An 11,060-nucleotide genomic window follows, 5' to 3' on the forward strand; every position below is an offset into this window, starting at 1 on the left:
AGGTGCATTTACCCTTATAATTTTTGTCACGTTTTCTGGCAGTATTTATAACTAGGGCATTAAAGAACTCACTACCAAGCATGACTGCTTACTTTTTTCTCTCTCTTTGAAATATTCAGCAGATTGTTCTATGTGCTAATCATCACGCAAGAAACTTTAGCTTCTAGGTGATCCCAGAAATCACAACTCAAATTAGGGGAAAATAATGAACAGGATGTGAAAATTTCCAATACACAGATTTACCCTTTAGGTTTTGTGGAGGCTCAAAATGATTTTATAATCTTATTGTTTCTTTGTTTTAAATTGAAAACACGAATCCATGCTTTATCATTTTTTCATTTTAGTTTGAACTGTTTTAGTCACCTAGCAATCAATCCAATGTTCATGATTTTCTGATATTAATAACTCAGTATTTCCTTTAAATTATTTCCTTTGAAATCTCACTGTCTAAGCCCTTATAAAAGTCCAATTTGAGTGGCATTTATGATTTTATAGTGAAGGACCTGTCAGTTTTTTAATTATAAAGCTTTCTTTTCAAGGAAATTTACATAATCTTTTAATTTGTTCAGAGAAAATGGAATGATTTTTTTAGATTTTCCCATATTTGACAGGATTTTGCAAGGTTTCTGTGAGCTACTTAGATATTTCACAGGGGCTTTCTTAGCCTTGTGGTGCAAACTAACTGCATCACAGTCATTCAAACTGTAATTTAAGCATAGAAAATCTGTATGGGGTGACATTTGACGCAGTACTCAATAGTAACTCTTTCAGTTACAAATGGTATAGTATCTTGTGAGTTCTGTTAGAAAAATATAAATCTCCTGAAAACATGCAAAGAATTTAGGTTGGAGGAATAATGGTTTGGACACATGTAAAAACCTACTCTATTTAATTTAAAGCCAATTTATCTAAGCACCCAGTTTTTCAAAACTAAATTAACATCTCTGATGCATAAATATACATGTATTTGGAAAATATAAATAGTGATATTTTATATGGCGACAGCCTGACTTACAGCTGTCATTTCACCAAAGATGGAGAAAAAGACATTGCATAATTTCAAACCATCAAAATAAGTCCTCTAGCAAAAAAAATGAAGTAAGGCTCTGCAAAATTTAGTTGATGAGCTCTGATGGTAATATAAATCGAAAGCAGCCACTTTTGAGAAAGGCAAATAACAGAAACCAACTGCTCTTTGATGTCTCCAAATTCTTTGTTGCTTTAAGTTCTCTGGTCAGCCTTATTGAACTCCTCCCTTTTGCTTTACTGAAGACAGTTTCATCTTACAATCTAAATTTAAAAGAGTTTGGTATTTTCTGCTAATGGAGTGTCCAATGGCTATCAGGTGACTTATCTCCTGTGGACAATTAGCTGAAATCATCTAACTATGATCAATAACACTTGGAAGGAGATATGGTTAAAAAGCATTACTTATATTAGTACAGACTATGTGTATAAATTGCATTTTTCCTTTGAACATAACAGACAAGAAAACTTAGTGGATGATCTTGGAAACAAATATTACCACACTGAAGAAGGCTAAATAAATGAACACTGAAGAAAGCAACTATGTTAAAAAAAGTTGGCAAAACTTAAGTCCAAGTTAGTTGCTAATCAGTATTTTTCTTAATCACATGGGTCAAATAGGGTAACTGACCTCATTAGATAGGGTGCTAGTAGAGAAGCTGGTGACAAAAGTTTGGTTCCCTCACTCTGTGGCTGATCTCCTGTCTCATTCTGTTCAATAAAATTGAAGCAATGGCACATTCTTACCAAAAAGATACAAGCAAAACAGAAGCATCATAGAATCATAAGATTATAGAATAGTAGGGTTGGAAGGAACCTTAAAGATCATCTAGTACCAACCCCCCCACCATGTGCCAGGACACACCTCACTAGACCAAGTTGCTCAGAGCCCCATCCAACTTGACTGTGATGGGGCATCTTCAACTTCCTGGGCAACCTGTACCAGTGTCTCACCACCCTCACAGTAAAGAACTTCCTCCTGATAGCTAATCTAAACCTACTCTCTTTTAAGTTGAATCCATTCCCCCTTGTCCAATTAACAAAAGCCTGTATAAAAAGTCCCTCTCTTTCTTGTAGGCTCCCTTCGGGTACTGGAAGGCTGCAATTAGGTCACCTCAAAGTGTTCTCTTTTCCAGGCTGAATAACCAAATTCTTTCAGCCTTTCCTCATTGGAGAGGTGCTACATCCCTCTAATCATCTTTAGAGGTGGCCTCCTCTAGGCTTGTTTCAATAGGTCCATGTATTTCTTATGCTGGGGACACCAGAGCTGGATGCAGTACAGGAAAAATATACTGACCAGGAATAAAGGACGATCTTTTACAGCAGCAATGAAGAGCTCAACAGCGTCTACAAGCTGAAACAGCACACAATGAAGAAAATACATGCCAGCAAATAAACTCTAAAAAACATTCTAACAGCCTTTCCCACTGCACTAGATGAGAGACAAAACTGGGCTAGGTAGGCCCTTGGTCTCGCTTACTGAGGTGTGCATTGTGTTTCCAGTGTGTGCTTCCCTCCTTGGTGTTACTTGCTACTTGACTTACTAGTTAGAGAGACCCAGCTGAAATGTATTGATTGACAGTCCAAGGAATGATCTGTGGGACGTTGGGACCATCTCTTCGGCTCAGTATTGACTTTAAACTGAACGAATTCCCAGAGCATCCAGGCAGTCTATCTGATCTGTTTTCCACAAATAAAATGTAAGTAGCAAGGACAAGCTCATCTTCATGAATATTGGCAGAACAACTTTTAGCCCTGAAAACAAGTGTAGAAGTAATTCCTTATGAGGAGAGAGGGTTTCTTAGCATATGAAGAAATGCCAGTGGCAGCACAGGTTTCTTTACAGTTTGACAGTACTTCAAAAACTCTGGACAGTGTGAAGTATTTAAAAGCTGAAGCATTCTAAATGTCTGAAGACATTTAATAGCAAGGAATAGTGTTCTGAAGGCTACATATATGAATATTTCAAATGAGGAAACAAAGAGGAAAGCATTTTTTAAATAGAACCTCACTTACAATGGCCACAATTCAGGCTGAGAAGGTATTTAATTTCTATTATGACATACAGAGGTTTAAGACCATGATCTGTTGCCTAATATGGTTCACGTTTGTTCATTATCTGACTATAAATTATTATCAAAGTGTAGTAAAAATCCAGTCTGGCTAGTTCTGAGGTATGGAATACAGACAAACAGATTTCTGAATACTTTGAAAAATGTTTAGGTTGCCCTTTTACTCTCCAACTCATGTAGCTTTTATCTTGACATATAGCTGCCTTTGGCATGTTTGAAGAAATCTGGTTTTGAAATAATCAAGTCATGCATCTTAGAACTGCCTGCCCTGGTCACAAATGTGCCACATTGTATATTTATTGACAGACATAATTTCTCTTGAGAGAATTATATTCATATGTGCATGGCTCTCAATGTATTCCTTCACATTATCTGTGTGTCAGATATGGGAATAAAGCATAAATAATATATTAGAGTTGAAGAAGAAATAAAAATTATGAAAGCTATTGGAAAAACAACTCCTCTCCAAATGCAAGGTGCATGAGAATACAAGAGGATCATCTCCATAAATACATTTCTTCATCCAATTTCACCTTAGGTTCTCACAGATCAGTGCAGAGCAAAACTTCTGATTAAACTTCAATTTAATTTTCTTACAGACCTTAAGGAAATTATATATAAAGCACATATACCAAGTATCACATGTACTCCACAGAACTCATATTTCTTTATTCTCAGATATGAATTATCCAAGTAACCTACATAAGAATTTCACTCTGCTGAGTTGCTGCTTTCATTGTTTCCTAAATCCTCGAGACAAGAAGTTATAGAGTCAATCAAGCTTAAAGAGCAAATGAATGTCACAGCTGAAATGAAGAACTGTGTATTTATTTTACATAACTGAAAGATCAAACAGTGAATTATTTCAACAAAAGTCTAGAATTTAGTTAGAATGAAACTCAAGAGAACTTAGCTAGAAGTGAATTTAGTTGATTTTATGAACTATGCTTATACAGGAGTTTCCACAGATTTAAATGGAATTTGAAGTGTCCCTCCATTTAATAGGGGTTTTATGTTGTTTTAAGTCATGACATCTATGTCTAGTCCCAAAATTACACATGTAATAAAATTTAGGTCCACTTTTATTGCAGCCAATTCCTTTTAGTCACTTGTTTTCTTCATAATTACAGGGTTTAACAATCCTGGTTCTGGCTTGGTTTTGTGGGGTTTTTTTGCGGGGGGGTGTTTTGGTTTTTTTTTTTAACTTTTTATGTTTTCTACTCATTCAGCAGAAACATGATTAAAGACAACACAGATATTTTAGCAGATGGGTGATTATCTCTTAAAACCTCCTATGGAATGTCTGGTTGTAGCAACTTATGGGCACACGCAATTTTCTCCCCTTAAAATATGCACAGCCCAATCTTTCTAGTTCTAATGTGCAACCTGAGTCCCACATATGGACGTTCAGATTTCTGGACAGCTGCATGAGGACATAACTTGTACAGACTGATTTGAATTTTAAATTGTATCACTTGAGTCACATCATGCAACTTTTAAATGGCATCTTCATTTGTACCTACTGGCGTTCACATTTGTATGTCACCACTGTTTTTTATCGGGCGTGGGAACCATGGTACTGTGACCCTCTTATGCTGCAAGCAGGTGCTCTTCTTCTCTGAAGCAACAGCCCAGCAGCTGGAAGAAAGGATTTATGTCAGTCCATGGCCCTTCCCTAAAGAGTGCCTGAGCAACAGGAAGCACAGGTTAAGAGTTCTGAAGCAGATACAATATTGATTACAGCTACCTCGATCTGTTAGAATTATCTACAGCCCTTCAGCTGTAAAGCTGAGCAACCACTGACCCAGGGTATGTGATGGGATTTTTCTGAGAAAAGGAGAGATTCATGTAAAGGAAATCTCAGGAAGCTTGTTCTTATAGTTGAAACATATTCATCAGATAAATAAAAATACTTTCTTTACCTTTTTACCACACCCTGGTCACATTGTCACTTCGGTACCTATCTATCCATCCATCTAAAAGCATATATATTAATATACATTTGTATATGGATACCTCTATAAATGACCTATTCTATTTATACAGCATTTGCATTAGAAATTCCTTTTACTAGTCTAAAATATTTAAGTTTTTCTGAGGAGTGTTTTTTTTCTTCTCCAATCTTCTTTACACAGTTGCCAGATACAAGGAATTCTGGGCTTCAAGAATCTATATTTTTAATATTAATCTGAAGCCTACATTTTGCACTAGGAAAAATGAATGAATTAATGGTTTAAGCTTGTTAAATTCAGTTGAACATATTTACAATTAGAGCAGACTGATAAAACTCAAAGTGAATGAAATGGTGACAATTTGCATGGCTGAGCAGATGGCACTCCCTCTCCTCGCCTACAAGAGCAGTACAGCATGGTCGTTTTGAGGAAAGACATTAGCATAACTTTGAATACTAAACTGGACTGCACAGTCTATAAGAATACATTTATTATGCACTACTTATGTGTGCACCTAGCCTGACATGCGAGCACATGACCATGATAGTGCCACAATATAGCACAGGTCCTTAAAACAGCTTCCATGTTGCTATGCAGTGCAAAGATTGTGGATTTTTTTAGTAGGAGACTTCTCAGCACTACTGCCAAGGATCCTGGGAGGGATGAAACTGGCAAATGCAGGTGCCATGAGGGAGATTCTTGCATTAATCAAAAGTCTTACCTGTGTGTAAGACTGCCAGACCACATGCTGTTTTCTCCAGTGTAGATCAGACATATGTCCATACATCACTAACAACCTCCAAAGACTCTCCTGTCATTTTAAGTCTGGAATACTAAAATTATTACAAAATACAGATAATAGCTATGCTAACGAGCTTCTGTCCAATAACTCAGTAATCAGAATGCTGGCACACACAAACTCCTTTCACTCCTGTGTCAGTGTTAAAGCCCACCTCTTTCACCCTGCAACCCAATGATCAGGTTACAACCAATCTTCAGGTGGGTCACGTAGAATGTCAGAGCAGAATACTGAGTTTGGTTTGGTTTAGTTTAGTTTGGCTCAGTTTGATTTGGTTTGAAAGAAGTTCTAGAAGTTCCTACTTACTTCTAGAACTTCTTACTAGTCAAGTAAGTCTATCACTAAGACAACACTGCTATTACAGCTCTTCCATCAAAGGAATGACTCTTTGGATGAGACAGCACAGGATCATAGAATCATTGGAAAAGGCTGCCAAGATCTTTGAGTCTGGCCCTTCACCCAACACTGTCAAGTCCAACACTAAACCATGCCTTGAAGAATCACATTTGCAAGTCATGTGGTATCATGCATAACCCCTCACAGGAAGGTAATTTGATTTCTTATCTGAAAATAGGGAAAATTTCAGTTGTCTCTAATGAAAAATACATGCTACCTGGACCAGGGAATCAAAATCGGAGCCCTCATCTTCCTGATGGTTAATTACTCTTTCACCACATTAAAGCTCCCTGTAGCCTAAAAACTATTTAATTTCACCCAAAGCAGGGCATTTTTGGCAAAAGGTATTGAGACAAATCTCTTCCAGAACATCACTGTGATTACTGGGTGCAATGCTCCTTTGGGAAACAGGGTGCAAACTACCTGAATAAAAAAAAAATAAATCTGTATTCTTTAAGCTGGTTAGACAGGCGAGGTGCTAGAAGCAATAGCACAACCACTGTGCCTCAAGTGTGGCCTCACCTGGCCTTTCCAGTGTGTGAAGTGTTTTAAGTGTGTGAAGTCAGTATGGTCCAGGAAATGTAACTCATTTCATCAAAACTTATGCCTGACCCAGCTGAGTCAACAGAAAAAAATGGACATTATAACCCATGATTCAGCTGACACCTCATGCTTGCACAGAGGAACTAATCAAAATATCTCCGGATTCAATCACAATCATGTGGATATTTAAATGCATTCAATTATCTAAATTATGAGGCAGTTAGCAAGGACTGCTCACACGTTGTTTGGTTAAAGTTCTGTGTATAGAACTGTAATCTGTATTTTCTATATCCTAGGACATCTAGATCATAGCAATTACCTGTTTACCTCTTTGCCTTTTTAAGGACTTAATGAAGAAAACCTTGTGGAACTACAATAAAAAGTACTAAATGAAATGAAAACTCTTTATATGTTCTTTAATTCTTCTTTCTTCTCAGATGTCTGTTGCTGTATAGAAGGAAAGTCTCGCAACACCCCTGTTTTGTTACCCTTAGATGAATGATGAAATTTAAATGCAGAAAATAACCTGCTATATTGTCACATTAATTTTTAAGTATCATTCTGACTACTTGCTAACGTGCTTTTATCATTTTTCTTACCTAGTGGAGTGAGAATCTTTCAGTACTGATTTCCAGACAGTGAAATTCTTTGAGGGAAAGGTTTTATCTTTCCTTAGGATATACTGTATAGAAAGGAATGGAATCTGTTGTCATTAATTTTATGTGATAACAAAGCACTATGAAGTACCTATTCATAATTGATGGTATGATGCCTATAAACGGTAGCAAGATTTTAGTTTCCCTGTCGTCCTCATATCATGTCTAACTTTTTATATTGTTTTTATAGAACAAGGTTTTCATTGCATCAGACACTGAAATGTGATCCTTTTTTCCCTGATGATAATGCTTTGTTTCTCAACAGAAAAAAAGATGTCATTGCATAACTCACTGAACATCCTGGATCAGATACGTTTAGAATTGCAGATTATGCTCAAAGGGACTGCTTGAGCCATATTGGTTCTATCAGAATTACATAGAAAATTGAGCCATCAAAACCACATTATAATCTGTTTTGAAAACAGCTTGATGCTGAGTAATAAAGTATCATGATGCCATTTAAAAATATTTTTAATTAAATATAGCGCTGAAACACATGGGGGGGAAAGGGTCAAATGAGAAGATTTTGATGCTCCTGCTCACAATTTTCACATGCTTTTAAAAACACTGTATCTCTTGCCTCACCTCAGCTATGATAGTTGAGACAGCAGATTTCATATGTGTTTTCAGACACTTCCAGTTCTCAGGCAAAAAAACATGCATTAAATTATAAAGATGTCTTATAAATTCTAACAGACTGTAGTTCTCAAAATGAAAATATATTCTTCCATGCTCAAATTGTTACTGATACTGTAACCATCCACTTAGAGCAGAGCATGCCTGTTTGACAATAATGTAATCCACTTACTTTTAATAACTGATTGAAGCCTGTGGTTTTTGGGTTTGGTCTTAGTTCACCATTCAGTTGTTTGAAATCATTCAGCATGTGGATTGGTTAAATACTGAGAACTCATGACCTCTAGTGTGATTAAACACATCACTGCTTTTAGGTTTAATTAATAGCAAACACAGCTAATTATTTTGTATGGCCTTTAGCCAAAAATATATCCTTTGACTGTTCTTGAGATCAAAAGACATATTCACAAAAAGATCAAAATAATTTATGTTCAACTAGCAGAATCAGCTTCCTTCACAAACTACAAACTGCTTATTTCAAACTGAAGCTTCATTTCACTGTTGTCTCACTTGAAATTACATACAGTGCTCATCACCCCATGTTTGGATAACTTATCTTTTATTTATCAGATATAATATTAATTTGCACCATACACCAATACATGTGCACATACACATTGTTCATTTATGAAAAAGTAATGTTAGATTATGTTGCTCGGACATCACAAAGAAACTCTTCACTGAAAAGTTGGTCTAGGCCACCCAGAATGGGGTGCCTAGGGAGGCAGTGGAGTCACTGTCCTTGAAGGCGTTCAGGAAATAACTGGATGTGGCACTCAGTGCCATGGTCTAATTAACAGGGTGCTGATCAGTCAAAGATTGGACTTGATGATCTTGAAGGTCTTTATCAGCCTTAACGATTCTATGATTCTATGTAATCACTGGGAATACTCACTGAATAAAGTTAATGCAAGTTCTACACATTATTTTTTAGAAGTGTTCTTCAATAGTACAGGAACACACATCTCAGTGATTCTGCAGTTGATTTTGCCCAGATTTTGCTGCTTTCAGATTAATAAAAAAGTTGTTACAGATGCTCTGTTAATGGTGCACCAGCATTTTCCACCTTGAAAATACCAGGATTCTTCAACTTCTTTTGAAAGCAAACCTAAAAATGGTAGTAGGTTGTACTTTGGTTGGTATTCTGAAGTGGTGCACAGTAACTTTGCAAGTTACTTAAACTTGCAAATTTAACAAACATTCCTTCTAACTACTAGCTCCAATTTAAAAAAAAAATATATAAAAAATGGGAACTGTGCATCTAAAACTAAATTTATACAGCTCTTTTTTTTTATTAATCTAGTTTAAGTACAAAACAATAAAGTGAAAAACATCTCTCCAGGCAGCTGCCTAATGGTAGAAGGCCTCAGGATTTTTAGGTGCCTCTCAATAAGTCTATAATTGCAAGCAGAACTGCTATTCTCAGAAAAAGTAAAGCCACTTTCTTTTTTAGAACAGTAATAACCTTGTCTCTGCTGAATTCTACTTTTTAAATTCAGCTTTCTGCATACAGGTGACAGGTTTGCAGGTAAAAGCACTGATGTCTCTAAATCTTTTATTTCAGTCTCAGCTGAAAAGATTAAATGAAAACATGGATGTTCCGATCTATATAATGAGTGTCCAGTTTGCAAAGCATCTGCATCACTTACATGCACTAAAGATACACAGAAAATGATAGGGTAGCTGCTGATATATCAGTTATAGAAGACTAGAGAATGTTTTGTTATTTTTTTTCCCCTTTAGTTTCACTGAGAAGTTAAGTAGTGTTGTCAGAATGAAAATGCTCTCCAACTTTTTCCATCTAATTTTTATAATTTGAAGTCTAAAATGAAAGTTCCAGTGTGTTAACAGTTTTCTGTAGTTCAGAAGGTAAATCCTTCAAAATAATAAAGAAAAAGAAAATGCATATTTGCTCAGAAATTTTCCACTATGTATATTGATAAAAAAGTTTTTTGAAGAAAGAGCATTATTAAAATAATGCTCCTTAGATTATCCAAGAAATGAGGATAAGGGTTATAAAAGTGTGTATTGTTTGTCACATCTGAATACTTGTGCATTCATAAAGATTGACTACCCTCTACTTAAAAACTTGATGTATTGTGATGAGCCTAACTGCACCTAATGCATCTGACTTCATTACTCATTTTTTTATCTCTCCTGTCTTCCCTTCTCAGCCTCCTCACCTAAGTATTAGTAAAAATTTATTCGGGCTGTCAAGCATCAGAAAAGGCTGTCCAGGGAAGTGGTGGAGTCACCCTCTGAGAAAGTATTTAGAAGTGTAGATGTGGCACTGAAGGACATGATTGAGTCGTGGACTTGAAGTGCTGAGTTAATGGTTGGAATCAATGATCTTAAAGGTCTTTTCCAGCCAAAATGATTCTGATTCTATGCCTCTATGGATTCCATTTCGGGCCAAGAAGGCTTATCACAGCCTTTTCAGCACAGTTTGTGTAGAGAACATAATTTTTCATACAAAGATAATTTCTTAACTGGTGAGCTTGGTTCACAGAGTTTCCGCTAAAAGGCAGCTTCTATTTCCAATGCACGGTTAAAGAAGTTTCACCATCCCATTTCCTCTTACAATATTGTGCTGGTTTTGGCCCGGATAGAGTTAACTTTCTGCACAGTGGCTAGTATGGGGCTATGTTTTAGGTAAGAAAAGTTTAAAGAGGCATAAGTTAATCAGTAAATCTCTCAAAACACTTTGAGAGACCTTAATGGAATTTATAGCAATAGAAGTGTAAAAGCGTGGGGGGTGGTTTCGGTGACCCAGGTGATGGTGAGCTCTGCCACCCGGACCCTGAGCAGGCCCAGCGTGCAGCCGGACTCCAGGGTGGGACAGGCAGGCCACACTCCCTAAAAACCTGCCCACAGCTCCGCTCCCGTCCTTCCCTGGCGGAAGGACTAGGGGCCTTCAGATGTGTCCTGCGGGGTTCCACGGCTTCCCCCTTCCTGCACCTTCCCGACTGAGGCGGCCATT

Source organism: Geospiza fortis, unplaced genomic scaffold (assembly GCF_000277835.1).
Source record: "Geospiza fortis unplaced genomic scaffold, GeoFor_1.0 scaffold190, whole genome shotgun sequence".
Classification (NCBI taxonomy): domain Eukaryota; kingdom Metazoa; phylum Chordata; class Aves; order Passeriformes; family Thraupidae; genus Geospiza; species Geospiza fortis.